We start from the raw sequence: 14,859 nt of genomic DNA on the forward strand, positions 1-14,859 counted from the left end.
TTATTATTTTCAATTTTGTTTCTATATTTAATTTAATTTTTTTATTTAGCTTAATGCTACTGAAAATTAAATAAGCCTCAAAATGTATCCAACTTTCTGCTTCTGTTTTAATTTTTGTTTTAATTTTTATTAATGTTTTAATTCAAATTTTGACATTTATTTTTGTATTTTGTTTTTACCTTTAATAAATGTTTTGATTTTGATTAATACATTTTAATTAATTAATTTAATTAAAAATGTTTATGTTTACTCCTGTTTTTAGCTTTTATGTTATTTATTTTTTTATTTTTTATTTTTTGTTTATTAGGTCACACATGTAAATTGAAGTAAACTAATTACTTCACATCAAATATTCCACTTTTAGGGGGAAATATTGAATATTTTGTATGTTTTCCAGAAAAACTAAGTTTTGGGGGGATTTTTATGACAAAAAAGAAGATACAAACTAACCATAATAAACCAAAATAAAACAATCACTTACTGTACAAAGTCTGCTCTCAGTTGTTGATGTGCTGCTTCTTAACTGTCAGGATGGCCGAGTGGTCTAAGGCGCCAGACTCAAGGTCACACCTTCCCTGCTTGGGAATTCTGGTCTCCAGTTGGAGGTGTGGGTTCAAATCCCACTTCTGCCATTGAAAATTGACTACATATAGATGTTGTTGCAACAGTTGACTACTTTAATGTAGACAACAAGTGAAAGCTGAAACGACATTTCAGTGTAAAACATACACGGAATGTCTGAACTTTTGTGGGAAAGTAATGAGAGAGTATAATGACTTTGTAAAAGTAATGTTCCAATCAATCAATCAATCAATCAATGTTTATTTATATAGCCCTAAATCACAAGTGTCTCAAAGGGCTGTACAAGCCACAACGACATCCTCGGTACAGAGCCCACATACGGGCAAGGAAAAACTCACCCCAGTGGGACGTCGGTGAATGACTATGAGAAACCTTGGAGAGGACCGCATATGTGGGTAACCCACCCCCCCCCCCCCCCCCCCTCTAGGGGAGACCGAAAGCAATGGATGTCGAGTTCCAAACGGTGGTAAAGTAGTATATAAACATTTACACACACAGCAGCGTCTTGACTTTCTAGTCTTTATATTTTTATTTCATCTTCTTTTATACAGGGTAAGACAATTCACAACAGATTTCAAAATGTAACCCAAAAGGTCAGTGTCAGAAGTGGGATTTGAACCCACGCCTCCAACTGGAGAGCAGAATTCCCAAGCAGGGAAGGTGTGACCTTGAGTCTGGCGCCTTAGACCACTCGGCCATCCTGACACGACAGGTACTAAATCTCTAGATCAACTTCAGATCCATGTGTCGATTATAGGGTTATGTATATATATATATAGGGTTATGTGTATATATATATATATATATTTTTTTTTTAAAAAAAATTTATATATATATATATATATATATATATATATATATATATATATATATATATATATATATATATATATATATATATATAAATGTATATATATATATATAAATATATATATATATATATTTCATTTTATTTTTTTTATTCAATTTTTGTCGTAAATTTTTTTTTCTTAATGGCAAACATAAAAAATATGCAGTAATTTCCCCTTAAAAGTGGAATATTTGATGTGAAGTAATTGGAGCCTTCAATAGGTCAATAATTCATAACAACATTGATGTTGATTCATTATTATTTTTTGAGCAATGACAGCCTAACCCTATACATTTTTTTTTTACTTTCAACTTTTAAATCGCTAAATCAACTTAAGATCCATGTGTCGATTATACGTTTTTGTATATTTTTTTGCTTTTTTAATTCTATTTTTGTCATAAAAAAATTGTTTCTGGTGTCGAGTGTCTACTTTTAAGTGTGTGCGGTATCAAATAAGTAAAACATCAATACAGTATTTGTTTTCCTTTTTTTGTTAAAATTCTGTACTTTTTCAGATCAAGTTTAAAAAGAACACCTAAAACATTTGGAACAAATTCCTAAAATGACATTTTGATTTAAAATTAGGACACAACAAACACAAAGAAAATGACAGCGCAATTCTATCATATGACAGGAAGTTGCTATTATTTTCCAAACTTTGATTTTGCCCCAAAAGAACAATGTCAGAAGTGGGATTTGAACCCACGCCTCCAACTAGAGACCAGAATTCCCAAGCAGGGAAGGTGTGACCTTGAGTCTGGCGCCTTAGACCACTCGGCCATCCTGACATATGATAACAGCTTATATGTATGACCTAGTAAACATGCAGCATCTACTACTAATACTACTACTTTTTATGTTTATTCCTGTTTTTATTAAGTTCTTTATTTATGTTTTAATTTTAATTTTTACTTTTATTTCTGGTTTTCATTTTATTTTATGAAATGTTTTTATTTTTAATTAAAATCTTAGATTTTGGATGTTTTCCTTAGTTTTTTATTAAATTTGTAATTATTTATTCTTCTTTTTTTTTTTAAATCTATTTTTATATTTTGATTTAATAGTAAACTCAAACCTCCAATCAATATTAAAATGAACCCCCAAATGAAATTACTGTTAGGACATTTTAAATAATAATGCAATAATAACTAAAATACAATTAAATAAAACACAAAGTGTGTGTTTTTTATTTACTTTATTTGTATTTTCAATTCTATTTTTATTTTCAATTTTGTTTCTATATTTAATTTAATTTTTTTATATAGCTTAATGCTACTGAAAATTAAATAAGCCTCAAAATGTATCCAACTTTCTGCTTCTGTTTTTAATTTTTGTTTTTATTTATTATTAATGTTTTAATTCAAATTTTTACATTTATTTTTGTATTTTGTTTTTACCTTTAATACATGTTTTGATTTTGATTAATACATTTTAATTAATGAATTTAAGAAAAAATGTTTATGTTTACTCCTGTTTTTAGCTTATATTCTATTTATTTTTTTTGTTTACTAGGTCACACATGTAAATTGAAGTAAACTAATTACTTCACATCAAATATTCCACTTTTAGGGAGAAATATTGAATATTTTTTATGTTTTCCAGAAAAACTAAGTTTTGGGGGGGTTTTATGACAAAAAAGAAGATACAAACTAACCATAATAAACTAAAATAAAACAATCACTTACTGTACAAAGTCTGCTCTCAGTTGTTGATGTGCAACTATAACTTGGCCCCAAAAGTTCAATGTCAGAAGTGGGATTTGAACCCACGCCTCCAACTGGAGACCAGAATTCCCAAGCAGGGAAGGTGTGACCTTGAGTCTGGCGCCTTAGACCGCTCAGCCATCCTGACAGTTAAGAAGCAGCACATCAACAACTGAGAGCAGACTTTGTACAGTAAGTGATTGTTTGATTTTGGTTTATTATGGTTAGTTTGTATCTTCTTTTTTGTCATAAAACCCCCCCCAAAAGTGAGTTTCTTCTGCCAAAAGTAGAATATTTGATGTGAAGTAATTGGAGCTTTCAATGGGTCAGTAATTCATAACAAAATTATTTTTTTTTTTAGCAATGACAGTTAAAAAATAAATAAAATAAATCACACTAAAATTCTCGGGGATCCAAAAGGGTCCCACCCAGAGAAGTGTTCAAATAAGTCATACGTTATTTATTTTTTTAACTTTTAACATTTAAATATGTAGATCAAGTTCAGATCCATTTGTCGATTATAAGTTTTTATCTAGTTTTTTGTTTGTTTAATTCTATTGTTGTCATTAGAAAAATTGTTTTTTATGGCAAACACACAAAATATGCAATATTTCCCTCTACAAGTGGAATATTTGATGTGAAGTAATTGGAGCCTTTTATTAGGTCAATAAATCATAACAACATTAATTTTTATTAATTTCTTATTTTTTGAGCAATTAAAGTTTAAAAAAAAAAAAAAAAAATAAGTCATACATTTTTTTTTACTTTAAACTTTTAAATCTCTAAATCAACTTAAGATCCATTTATTGATTATAAGTTTATGTGTATATATATATATATATATATATATATATATATATATATATATATATATATATATATATATATATATATATATATATATATATATATATATATATATATATATATATATATTTATTTATTTTTTTAAATTTATTTTTTGTTATAAAAAAAGAAGTTTTTTTTTATGGCAAACACATAAAATATGCAATATTTCCCCCTAAAAGTGGAATATTTAAACCATCATTGCTCAAAAAATAATAATGAATCATAATACATGTTGTAATGAATTATTGACATATTGAAGGCTCCAATTACTTCACATCAAATATTCCACTTTTAGCGGAAAATATTGAATATTTTTTGTGTTTTCCAGAAAAACTAAGTTTTGGGGGGGTTTTTATGACAAAAAAGAAGATACAAACTAACCAAAATAAACCAAAATAAAACAATCACTTACTGTACAAAGTCTGCTCTCCGTTGTTGATGTGCTGCTTCATAACTGTCAGGATGGCCGAGTGGTCTAAGGCGCCAGACTCAAGGTCACACCTTCCCTGCTTGGGAATTCTGGTCTCCACTTGGAGGCGTGGGTTCAAATCCCACTTCTGACATTGGGCAAAGTTATAGTTTGAAACCTCTTCTGAATTGCCTTTCTGTCTTGCCTCTGGTGAGGGCGGTCACATTTTTTTCCGCTCCCTTCTTCTCCCAGCTTGCTCTCTTCGTTTTTGTCTTGTCTGAACTATTTTGAAGCCTCTTTCTTTGCGCTGTCCTCAAGTCCCACTCATAAAAGTGTTAAAATAAGTCATGCATTTTTTTTACTTTCAACTTTTAAATCGCTAAATTAACGTAAGATACATTTGTCGATTATAATTATTTTTAATATTTTTAATTATATTTATATTATATACACAACAAACACAAGGAAATAGACGGTGAAATTCTGACATATGACAGGAAGTTGCTCTTTTTTTCCAAACTTTAATTTGGCCCCAAAAGGTCAATGTCAGAAGTGGGATTTGAACCCACGCCTCCAAGTGGAGACCAGAATTCCCAAGCAGGGAAGGTGTGACCTTGAGTCTGGCGCCTTAGACCACTCGGCCATCCTGACAGTTAACAAGCATACAAATCAACAACTGAGAGCAGACTTTGTACAGTAAGTGATCATTTTATTTTGGTTTATTATGGTTATTTCCCCCCAAAAGTGGAATATTTGATGTGAAGTAATTGGAGCCTTCAATAGGTCAATAATTTATAACAACATTGATTTTGATTCATTATTATTTTTTGAGCAATGACAGTTAAAAAAACCCCAAAAAACCCCACTAAAATTCTCTGGGATCCAAAAGGGTACCACTCATAAAAGTGTTAAAATAAGTCATACTTTTTTTTTTTAACTTTCAACTTTTAAATATCTAAATCAACTTAAGATCCACTTGTCGATTTTAAGTTTTTATATATTTTTTGTAATTTTTTTTACTCTTTTTTTGTCATTAATATATATCTTTTTTTTTTTATGGCAAACACACAAAATATTCAATATTTTCCCCTAAAAGTGGAATATTTGATGTGGAGCCTTCAATGTGTCAATAATTCATAACAACATTAATTTTGATTCATTATTATTTTTTGAGCAATGACAGTTTAAAAAAAAAAATCCGCAAAAATTCTCGGGGATCCAAAAGGGTCCCACTCATAAAAGTGTTAAAATAAGTCATACAACATTTTTTTATTTTAAATTTTAACATTTTAATTCGCTAGATCAACTTCAGATCCATTTGTCGATTACAAATTTTTATATATTTTTTGTTTGATTAATTTTTGTCATAAAAAAATTGTTTCTGGTGTCGAGTGTCTACTTTTAAGTGTGTGCGGTATCAAATAAGTAAAACATCAATACAGTATTTGTTTTCCTTTTTTTGTTAAAATTCTGTACTTTTTCAGATCAAGTTTAAAAAGAACACCTAAAACATTGGGAACAAATTCCTAAAATGACATTTTGATATAAAGTTAGGACACAACAAACACAAAGAAAATGACGGCGCAATTCTATCATATGACAGGAAGTTGCTCTTATTTTCCAAACTTTGATTTTGCCCCAAAAGAACAGTGTCAGAAGTGGGATTTGAACCCACGCCTCCAACTGGAGACCAGAATTCCCAAGCAGGGAAGGTGTGACCTTGAGTCTGGCGCCTTAGACCACTCGGCCATCCTGACATGTGACAACATACACGTACTGTACAATATCTGCTCTCAGTTGCAATAAAACTATTCTGATTCTGATTCTGATATGTATATATATATATTTTTAATGTTATGTTTTTTTAATTTTTTTTTTAATATTCCATCCAAATCATTGCAAATTTTGACACAACTTTCTGTAAAAACTGCTGCGAATTGAAGTATTTTAGGACACAACAAACACAAAAAAATAGACGGTGAAATTCTGACATATGACAGGAAGTTGCTCTTATTTTCTAAACTTTAACTTGGCCCCAAAAGTTCAATGTCAGAAGTGGGATTTGAACCCACGCCTCCAACTAGAGACCAGAATTCCCAAGCAGGGAAGGTGTGACCTTGAGTTTGTATGACCTAGTAAACATGCAGCATCTACTACTACTACTACTACTTTTTATGTTTATTCCTGTTTTTATTAAGTTCTTTATTTATGTTTTAATTTTAATTTTTACTTTTATTTCTGGTTTTCATTTTATTTTATGAAACGTTTTTATTTTTAATTAAAATCTTAGATTTTGGATGTTTTCCTTAGTTTTTTATTAAATTTGTAATTATTTATTCTTCTTTAGAAAAAAAATCTATTCTTATATTTTGATGTAATGGTAAACTCAAACCTCAAGTCAATATTAAAATGAACCCTCAAATGAAATTACTGTTAGCACATTTTAAATAACAATGTAATAATTACTAAAGTACAATTAAATAAAACACAACGTGTGTGTTTTTTATTTACTTTATTTGTATTTTCAATTCTATTTTTATTTTCTATATTTAATTTAATTTTTTTATTTAGCTTAATGCTACTGAAAATTAAATAAGCCTCAAAATGTATCCAACTTTCTGCTTCTGTTTTAATTTTTGTTTTTATTTTTATCAATGTTTTAATTCAAATTTTTACATTTATTTTTGTATTTTGTTTTTACCTTTAATAAATGTTTTGATTTTGATTAATACATTTTAATTAATTAATTTAATTAAAAATGTTTATGTTTACTCCTGTTTTTAGCTTATATGTTATTTATTTTTTATTTTATTTTTTTTGGTTATTAGGTCACACATGTAAATTGAAGTAAACTAATTACTTCACATCAAATATTCCACTTTTGGGCCAAAAGTGGAATATTGGATGTCAGTAATTTATAACAACATTGATTTTGATTTATTACAATTTTTTGAGCAATCTTGATTTGTTATTCATTATTCCCTCATAGTAGTAGTAGTAGTAGTGGTCGTGTGTTTACATGTTGTTTGCTGTGTGATGTTGTCTCTTCCTATTTCAGGGCTATTCAACTACATCATGAAGAGGGCCACAGTTTCAAGAACCAAACACTCAGGGGCCGCACATAAAAATGTGGTTGTTTCGTCAGAAAGTTCCAGCGCGTGCAGCTAGTTAACAACATGAAGAAGCTAACTAAATATGACATGAAGCTGCATTTTAGCTCAGCTGTGTTTGTTATGTGCTTTTGCTGCCACCTAGTGTCTACTTTTCAGTCTGTGCGGCAAAAGGACAGTGTCAGAAGTGGGATTTGAACCCACGCCTCCAACTGGAGACCAGAATTCCCAAGCAGGGAAGGTGTGACCTTGAGTCTGGCGCCTTAGACCGCTCGGCCATCCTGACATGTGGCCCCCTTTAAAATATGGACAGTTTAGAAAATTAAAAAATCACACTAAAATGCTCGGGGATCCAAAAGGGTCCCACTCATAAAAGTGTTAAAATAAATTATTATTTTTTTTTTTACTTTTAACATTTAACTTCTCTAGATCAACTTCAAATCCATTTTTATTGATTATAAGTTTTTATATATATTTTATTTATTTTTTATTTTATTTTTGTCATAGAAAAGATAGTTTTTTATGGCAAACACACAAACTATGCAATATTTTCCCCTAAAAGTGGAATATTTGATGTGAAGTAATTGGAGTCTTCAATAGGTCAATAATTCATAACAACATTTATTATGATTCATTATTATTTATTTAGCAATGATAGTTAAAAAAATTAAATAAAAAATCACTCTAAAATTCTTAGGGATCCAAAAGGGTCCCACTCATAAAAGTGTTAAAATAATTGATTTTTTTTTTTTTACTTTCAACTTTTACATTTCTAAATCAATTTAAGATATACGTGTCGATTATAAATATTTTTTTGTTTTTTTAATTATATTTTTGTCATACCAAAATAGTTTCTAGTGTCGAGTGTCTACTTTTAAGTATGTGCAGTATAAAGTAAGTAAAACATCAATAGAGTATTTGTTTTCCTTTTTTTTGTTAAAATTCTGTGCTTTTTCAGATCAAGTTTAAAAAGAACACCTAAAACATTGGGAACAAATTCCTAAAATTACATTTTGATTTAAAATTAGGACACAACAAACACAAAGAAAATGACAGCGCAATTCTATCATATGACAGGAAGTTGCTCTTATTTTCCAAACTTTGATTTTGCCCCAAAAGCACAGTGTCAGAAGTGGGATTTGAACCCACGCCTCCAACTGGAGACCAGAATTCCCAAGCAGGGAAGGTGTGACCTTGAGTCTGGCGCCTTAGACCACTCGGTCATCCTGACATGTATGACCTAGTAAACATGCAGTATCTACTACTACTACTACTTTTTATGTTTATTCCTGTTTTTATTAAGTTCTTTATTTATGTTTTAATTTTAATTTTTACTTTTATTTCTGGTTTTCATTTTATTTCATGAAATGTTTTTATTTTTAATTAAAATCTTAGATTTTGGATGTTTTCCTTAGTTTTTTATTAAATTTGTAATTATTTCTTCTTCTTTTTTTTAAAATCTATTTTTATATTTTGATGTAATGGTAAACTCGAACCTCAAGTCAATATTAAAATGAACCCTCAAATGAAATTACTGTTAGCACATTTTAAATAATAATGTAATAATAATTAAAGTACAATTAAATAAAACACAAAGTGTGTGCTTTTTATTTACTTTATTTGTATTTTCAATTATATTATTATTTTCAATTTTGTTTCTATATTTAATTTAATTTTTTTTATTTAGCTTACTGCTACTGAAAATTAAATAAGCCTCAAAATGTATCCAACTTTCTGCTTCTGTTTTAATTTTTGTTTTTATTTGTATTAATGTTTTAATTCAAATTTTTACATTTATTTTTGTATTTTGTTTTTGCCTTTAATAAATATTTTGATTTTGATTAATACATTTTAATTAATTAATTTAATAAAAAATGTTTATGTTTACTCCTGTTTTTAGCTTATATGTTATTTATGTTTTATTTAAATTTTTTTGTTCACTAGGTCACACATGTAAATTGAAGTAAACTAATTACTTCACATCAAATATTCCACTTTTAGGGGGAAATATTGAATATTTTATATGTTTTCCAGAAAAACTAAGTTTTGGGGGGGTTTTATGACAAAAAAGAAGATACAAACTAACCATAATAAACTAAAATAAAACAATCACTTACTGTACAAAGTCTGCTCTCAGTTGTTGATGTGCAACTATAACTTGGCCCCAAAAGTTCAATGTCAGAACTGGGATTTGAACCCACGCCTCCAACTGGAGACCAGAATTCCCAAGCAGGGAAGGTGTGACCTTGAGTCTGGCGCCTTAGACCACTCGGCCATCCTGACAGTTAAGAAGCAGCACATCAACAACTGAGAGCAGACTTTGTACAGTAAGTGATTGTTTTATTTTGGTTTATTATGGTTAGTTTGTATCTTCTTTTTTGTCATAAAAAAAACCCCAAAACTGAGTTTCTTCTGCCAAAAGTGGAATATTTGATGTGAAGTAATTGGAGCTTTCAATGGGTCAGTAATTCATAACAACATTATTTTTTTTTTTAGCAATGACAGTTAAAAAATAAATAAAATAAATCACACTAAAATTCTCGGGGATCCAAAAGGGTCCCACCCAGAGAAGTGTTCAAATAAGTCATACATTATTTATTTTTTTAACTTTTAACATTTAAATATGTAGATCAAGTTCAGATCCATTTGTCGATTATAAGTTTTTATCTAGTTTTTTGTTTGTTTAATTCTATTGTTGTCATTAGAAAAATAGTTTTTTATGGCAAACACACAAACTATGCAATATTTCCCCCTAAAAGTGGAATATTTGATGTGAAGTAATTGGAGCCTTTTATTAGGTCAATAAATCATAAAAACATTAATTTTTATTCATTTCTTATTTTTTGAGCAATTAAAGTTTTAAAAAAATAAATAAAAATAAGTCATACATTTTTTTTTACTTTAAACTTTTAAATCTCTAAATCAACTTAAGATCCATTTATTGATTATAAGTTTATATATATATATATATATATATATATATATATATATATATATATATATATATATATATATATATATATATATATATATATATTTTTTTTTTATTTTTTATTTTTTATTTTTTATTTTTTAATTTATTTTATTTTTTTAAATTTATTTTTTGTCATAAAAAAAGAAGTTTTTTTTTTATGGCAAACACATAAAATATGCAATATTTCCCCCTAAAAGTGGAATATTTAAACTATCATTGCTCAAAAAATAATAATGAATCATAATACTTGTTGTAATGAATTATTGACATATTGAAGGCTCCAATTACTTCACATCAAATATTCCCCTTTTAGGGGAAAATATTGAATATTTTTTGTGTTTTCCAGAAAAACTAAGTTTTGGGGGGGTTTTTATGACAAAAAAGAAGATACAAACTAACCAAAATAAACCAAAATAAAACAATCACTTACTGTACAAAGTCTGCTCTCCGTTGTTGATGTGCTGCTTCTTAGCTGTCAGGATGGCCGAGCGGTCTAAGGCGCCAGACTCAAGGTCACACCTTCCCTGCTTGGGAATTCTGGTCTCCAGTTGGAGGCGTGGGTTCAAATCCCATTTCTGACAATGTACTTTTGGGTTAAAGTTGAGAAAAGCTGCTTCCTGCCATATGCCAGAATTTCCCTGTCAATTTCTTTGTGATTGTTTTGTCCGAAAATATTTGAATTCGCAGCTTTTACCGAAAATTTTAAGGAATGTTTTTTTATTTTTTTTATTTTTTTCAATTTCAATAATATGAGGGAATAATGAACAACAAATCAATGATTGAAGTCACAAGCTTGCAATCCTACAATTGTCTGTTTGTGGACAAGGAGACTACAGCCATGGAAGCACCATTCGAGGGAGTCAAATCGTAGATTAGGATGTTTGTTTTCCGCGAGCAGACAAAACAATGACTTGTCTGTTCTATTCGTCCATGCTGGGTGCTCTCATATTCAATTCAATTTTCCTTTTCAGCAAGCTTCTCCATGATGTGATCCATCTTGCGATTCAGTTCAGAAATCGCCCTAGACTGTGATCCCACAGCCCTGCCCAAACCATCCATTGCGACGAACAGCCTTTGGGCTCCTTGAGTGGCTGCCATCGTCTTACGAATTTGACGATACACCAGAGCAATGCCCAGCCCAATCAGCAGGTGCCCCGCGATCACGGTTCCAAATAGGTAGATGTCGTCCACGTCCTTGATGGAAAGGACTGAGAGGCACATGATTCTCCATTTATCCCAGGAATCTCTCACGCATGCAGCATCTACTACTACTACTACTACTACTACTACTACTACTACTACTACTAATATCCAAAAGGGTCCCACTCATAAAAGTGTTGAAATAAGTCATATATATTTTTTTACTTTCAACTTTTAAATCGCTAAATTAACTTAATATACATTTGTCGATTATAAGTTTTTAAAATATTTTTAATTATATTTATATTATATACACAACAAACACAAAGAAATTGATGGTGAAATTCTGACATATGACAGGAAGTTGGTCTTTTTTTCCAAACTGTAACTGTGCCCCAAAAGTTCAATGTCAGAAGTGGGATTTGAACCCACGCCTCCAACTGGAGACCAGAATTCCCAAGCAGGGAAGGTGTGACCTTGAGTCTGGCGCCTTAGACCGCTCGGCCATCCTGACAGCTAACATGCATACAAATCAACAACTGAGAGCAGACTTTGTACAGTAAGTAAACGTTTTATTTTGTTTATTATGGTTATTTTCCCCTAAACGTGGAATATTTGATGCGAAGTAATTGGAGCCTTCAATAGGTCAATAATTTATAACAACATTGATTTTGATTCATTATTATTTTTTGAGCAATGACAGTTAAAAAAAACAACAAAAAAAAACACTAAAATTCTTGGGGATCCAAAAGGGTCCCACTCATAAAAGTGTTAAAATAAGTCATACTTTTTTTTTTTAACTTTCAACTTTTAAATATCTAAATCAACTTAAGATCCATTTGTCGATTTTAAGTTTTTATATATTTTTTGTAATTTTTTTTACTCTTTTTTTGTCATTAATATATATCTTTTTTTTTTATGGCAAACACACAAAATATTCAATATTTTCCCCTAAAAGTGGAATATTTGATGTGGAGCCTTCAATGTGTCAATAATTCATAACAACATTAATTTTGATTCATTATTATTTTTTGAGCAATGACAGTTTAAAAAAAAAACATCCGCAAAAATTCTCGGGGATCCAAAGGGGTCCCACTCATAAAAGTGTTGAAATAAGTCATACATTATTTTTTTTATTTAAAATTTTAACATTTAAATCGTTAGATCAACTTCAGATCCATTTGTCGATTACAAGTTTTTATATATTTTTTGTTTGATTAATTTTATTTTTTTCATTAAAACAATTTGTTTTTTATGGCAAACACACAAAATATTCAATATTTCCCCCTAAAAGTGGAATATTGGATGTCAATAATTTATAACAACATTGATTTTGATTTATTACAATTTTTTGAGCATTGATGGTTCCAAAAAAAAAATAAATCACTCTAAAATTATCGGGGATCCAAAAGGGTCCCACTCAAAAAAGTGTTAAAATAAGTCATACATTTTTTTTTCTTCCTTTATAAGTTTTTGTAAATGAGAAACCATGAGATATTATCATCACACTTCAACATGTCTAACATGTAGATGCTGCCTGTTTACCAGGTCATACATGTAAGCTGTTGTACATGTCAGGATGGCCGAGTGGTCTAAGGCGCCAGACTCAAGGTCACACCTTCCCTGCTTGGGAATTCTGGTCTCCAGTTGGAGGCGTGGGTTCAAATCCCACTTCTGACACTGAAGTTTTAGGGCAAAGTTTGAAATCTGAATTCTCTTACCCTGAGATTGAATGGCTGTAGTCTCCTTGTCTACAAACAGGATATTGTAGTATTGAAACCTTGTCACTTCCTTGATCTGTTATTCATTATTCCCTCATAGTAGTAGTAGTAGTAGTGGTAGTGTGTTTACATGTTGTTTGCTGTGTGATGTTGTCTCTTCCTATTTCAGGGCTATTCAACTACATCATGAAGAGGGCCACAGTTCCAAGAGCCAAACACTCAGGGGCCGCACATCAAAATGTGGATGTTTTGTCAGAAAGTTCCAGCGTGTGCAGCTAGTTAACAACATGAAGAAGCTAACTAAATATGACATGAAGCTGCATTTTAGCTCAGCTGTGTTTGTTATGTGCTTTTGCTGCCACCTAGTGTCTACTTTTCAGTCTGTGTGGCAAAAGAAGAAGTGTCAGAAGTGGGATTTGAACCCACGCCTCCTACTGGAGACCAGAATTCCCAAGCAGGGAAGGTGTGACCTTGAGTCTGGCGCCTTAGACCGCTCGGCCATCCTGACATGTGACCACCTTTAGAATATAGACCGTTTAAAAAATTTCAAAAATCACACTAAAATTCTCGGGGATCCAAAAGGGTCCCACTCATAAAAGTGTTAAAATAAGTCAAAAATTATTATTATTATTTTTTACTTTTAACATTTAACTTCTCTAGATCAACTTCAAATCCATTTTTATTGATTATAAGTTTTTATATATATTTTATTTATTTTTTATTTTATTTTTGTCATATATATTATTATATATATATATATATATAATATTTGATGTGAAGTAATTGGAGTCTTCAATAGGTCAATAATTCATAACAACATTTATTATGATTCATTAGTATTTATTTAGCAATGATAGTTAAAAAAAAATCACTCTAAAATTCTTAGGGATCCAAAAGGGTCCCATTCATAAAAGTGTTAAAATAATTGATAATTTTTTTTTTACTTTCAACTTTTAAATTGCTCAATCAATTTAAGATATACGTGTCGATTATAAATATTTTTTTGTTTTTTTAATTATATTTTTGTCATACAAAAATAGTTTCTAGTGTCGAGTGTCTACTTTTAAGTATGTGCAGTATAAAGTAAGTAAAACATCAATACAGTATTTGTTTTCCTTTTTTTGTTAAAATTCTGTGCTTTTTCAGATCAAATTTAAAAAGAACACCTAAAACATTGGGAACAAATTCCTAAAATGACATTTTGATATAAAATTAGGACACAACAAACACAAAGAAAATGAGGGCGCAATTCTATCATATGACAGGAAGTTGCTCTTATTTTCCAAAATTTGATTTTGCCCCAGAAGTTCAATGTCAGAAGTGGGATTTGAACCCACGCCTCCAACTGGAGACCAGAATTCCCAAGCAGGGAAGGTGAGACCTTGAGTCTGGCACCTTAGACCACTCGGCCATCCTGACATACGACTGTGGTGTCAAAATGTGGATGTTTCGTCATAAAGTTCCAGTGTGTGCAGCTAGTTAACAACATGAAGAAGCTAACTAAATATGACAGGAAGCTGC

At 30.0% G+C, this 14,859-nt stretch overlaps 15 non-coding genes across 15 annotated transcripts; 4 read left to right on the forward strand and 11 right to left on the reverse strand.

Annotated features, from left to right (window-relative positions):
• Positions 1 to 525: 525 nt before the first annotated feature.
• On the forward strand, positions 526 to 632 carry trnal-caa (transfer RNA leucine (anticodon CAA)). Its single transcript has 2 exons — positions 526 to 563; positions 587 to 632. It is a non-coding gene; the product is annotated as a tRNA-Leu (tRNA).
• A 548-nt stretch (positions 633 to 1,180) lies between these two features.
• Positions 1,181 to 1,287, reverse strand: trnal-caa (transfer RNA leucine (anticodon CAA)). Its single transcript has 2 exons — positions 1,250 to 1,287; positions 1,181 to 1,215 (listed from the first exon to the last, which is right to left on the reverse strand). It is a non-coding gene; the product is annotated as a tRNA-Leu (tRNA).
• Positions 1,288 to 2,113: 826 nt separating this feature from the next.
• Positions 2,114 to 2,220, reverse strand: trnal-caa (transfer RNA leucine (anticodon CAA)). The gene is made up of 2 exons: positions 2,183 to 2,220; positions 2,114 to 2,159 (listed from the first exon to the last, which is right to left on the reverse strand). It is a non-coding gene; the product is annotated as a tRNA-Leu (tRNA).
• A 956-nt stretch (positions 2,221 to 3,176) lies between these two features.
• On the reverse strand, positions 3,177 to 3,283 carry trnal-caa (transfer RNA leucine (anticodon CAA)). Its single transcript has 2 exons — positions 3,246 to 3,283; positions 3,177 to 3,222 (listed from the first exon to the last, which is right to left on the reverse strand). It is a non-coding gene; the product is annotated as a tRNA-Leu (tRNA).
• A 1,157-nt stretch (positions 3,284 to 4,440) lies between these two features.
• trnal-caa (transfer RNA leucine (anticodon CAA)) lies at positions 4,441 to 4,547 on the forward strand. The gene is made up of 2 exons: positions 4,441 to 4,478; positions 4,502 to 4,547. It is a non-coding gene; the product is annotated as a tRNA-Leu (tRNA).
• Positions 4,548 to 4,937: 390 nt separating this feature from the next.
• Positions 4,938 to 5,044, reverse strand: trnal-caa (transfer RNA leucine (anticodon CAA)). The gene is made up of 2 exons: positions 5,007 to 5,044; positions 4,938 to 4,983 (listed from the first exon to the last, which is right to left on the reverse strand). It is a non-coding gene; the product is annotated as a tRNA-Leu (tRNA).
• Positions 5,045 to 6,043: 999 nt separating this feature from the next.
• Positions 6,044 to 6,150, reverse strand: trnal-caa (transfer RNA leucine (anticodon CAA)). Its single transcript has 2 exons — positions 6,113 to 6,150; positions 6,044 to 6,089 (listed from the first exon to the last, which is right to left on the reverse strand). It is a non-coding gene; the product is annotated as a tRNA-Leu (tRNA).
• Positions 6,151 to 7,682: 1,532 nt separating this feature from the next.
• On the reverse strand, positions 7,683 to 7,789 carry trnal-caa (transfer RNA leucine (anticodon CAA)). Its single transcript has 2 exons — positions 7,752 to 7,789; positions 7,683 to 7,728 (listed from the first exon to the last, which is right to left on the reverse strand). It is a non-coding gene; the product is annotated as a tRNA-Leu (tRNA).
• An 838-nt stretch (positions 7,790 to 8,627) lies between these two features.
• On the reverse strand, positions 8,628 to 8,734 carry trnal-caa (transfer RNA leucine (anticodon CAA)). The gene is made up of 2 exons: positions 8,697 to 8,734; positions 8,628 to 8,673 (listed from the first exon to the last, which is right to left on the reverse strand). It is a non-coding gene; the product is annotated as a tRNA-Leu (tRNA).
• Positions 8,735 to 9,679: 945 nt separating this feature from the next.
• trnal-caa (transfer RNA leucine (anticodon CAA)) lies at positions 9,680 to 9,786 on the reverse strand. The gene is made up of 2 exons: positions 9,749 to 9,786; positions 9,680 to 9,725 (listed from the first exon to the last, which is right to left on the reverse strand). It is a non-coding gene; the product is annotated as a tRNA-Leu (tRNA).
• A 1,165-nt stretch (positions 9,787 to 10,951) lies between these two features.
• Positions 10,952 to 11,058, forward strand: trnal-caa (transfer RNA leucine (anticodon CAA)). Its single transcript has 2 exons — positions 10,952 to 10,989; positions 11,013 to 11,058. It is a non-coding gene; the product is annotated as a tRNA-Leu (tRNA).
• Positions 11,059 to 12,024: 966 nt separating this feature from the next.
• Positions 12,025 to 12,131, reverse strand: trnal-caa (transfer RNA leucine (anticodon CAA)). The gene is made up of 2 exons: positions 12,094 to 12,131; positions 12,025 to 12,070 (listed from the first exon to the last, which is right to left on the reverse strand). It is a non-coding gene; the product is annotated as a tRNA-Leu (tRNA).
• A 1,059-nt stretch (positions 12,132 to 13,190) lies between these two features.
• Positions 13,191 to 13,297, forward strand: trnal-caa (transfer RNA leucine (anticodon CAA)). The gene is made up of 2 exons: positions 13,191 to 13,228; positions 13,252 to 13,297. It is a non-coding gene; the product is annotated as a tRNA-Leu (tRNA).
• A 442-nt stretch (positions 13,298 to 13,739) lies between these two features.
• On the reverse strand, positions 13,740 to 13,846 carry trnal-caa (transfer RNA leucine (anticodon CAA)). Its single transcript has 2 exons — positions 13,809 to 13,846; positions 13,740 to 13,785 (listed from the first exon to the last, which is right to left on the reverse strand). It is a non-coding gene; the product is annotated as a tRNA-Leu (tRNA).
• Positions 13,847 to 14,650: 804 nt separating this feature from the next.
• Positions 14,651 to 14,757, reverse strand: trnal-caa (transfer RNA leucine (anticodon CAA)). The gene is made up of 2 exons: positions 14,720 to 14,757; positions 14,651 to 14,696 (listed from the first exon to the last, which is right to left on the reverse strand). It is a non-coding gene; the product is annotated as a tRNA-Leu (tRNA).
• Between the last annotated feature and the right edge of the window lie 102 nt (positions 14,758 to 14,859).

The sequence above is a fragment of the Entelurus aequoreus genome, linkage group LG02, assembly GCF_033978785.1.
Source record: "Entelurus aequoreus isolate RoL-2023_Sb linkage group LG02, RoL_Eaeq_v1.1, whole genome shotgun sequence".
NCBI lineage: Eukaryota > Metazoa > Chordata > Actinopteri > Syngnathiformes > Syngnathidae > Entelurus > Entelurus aequoreus.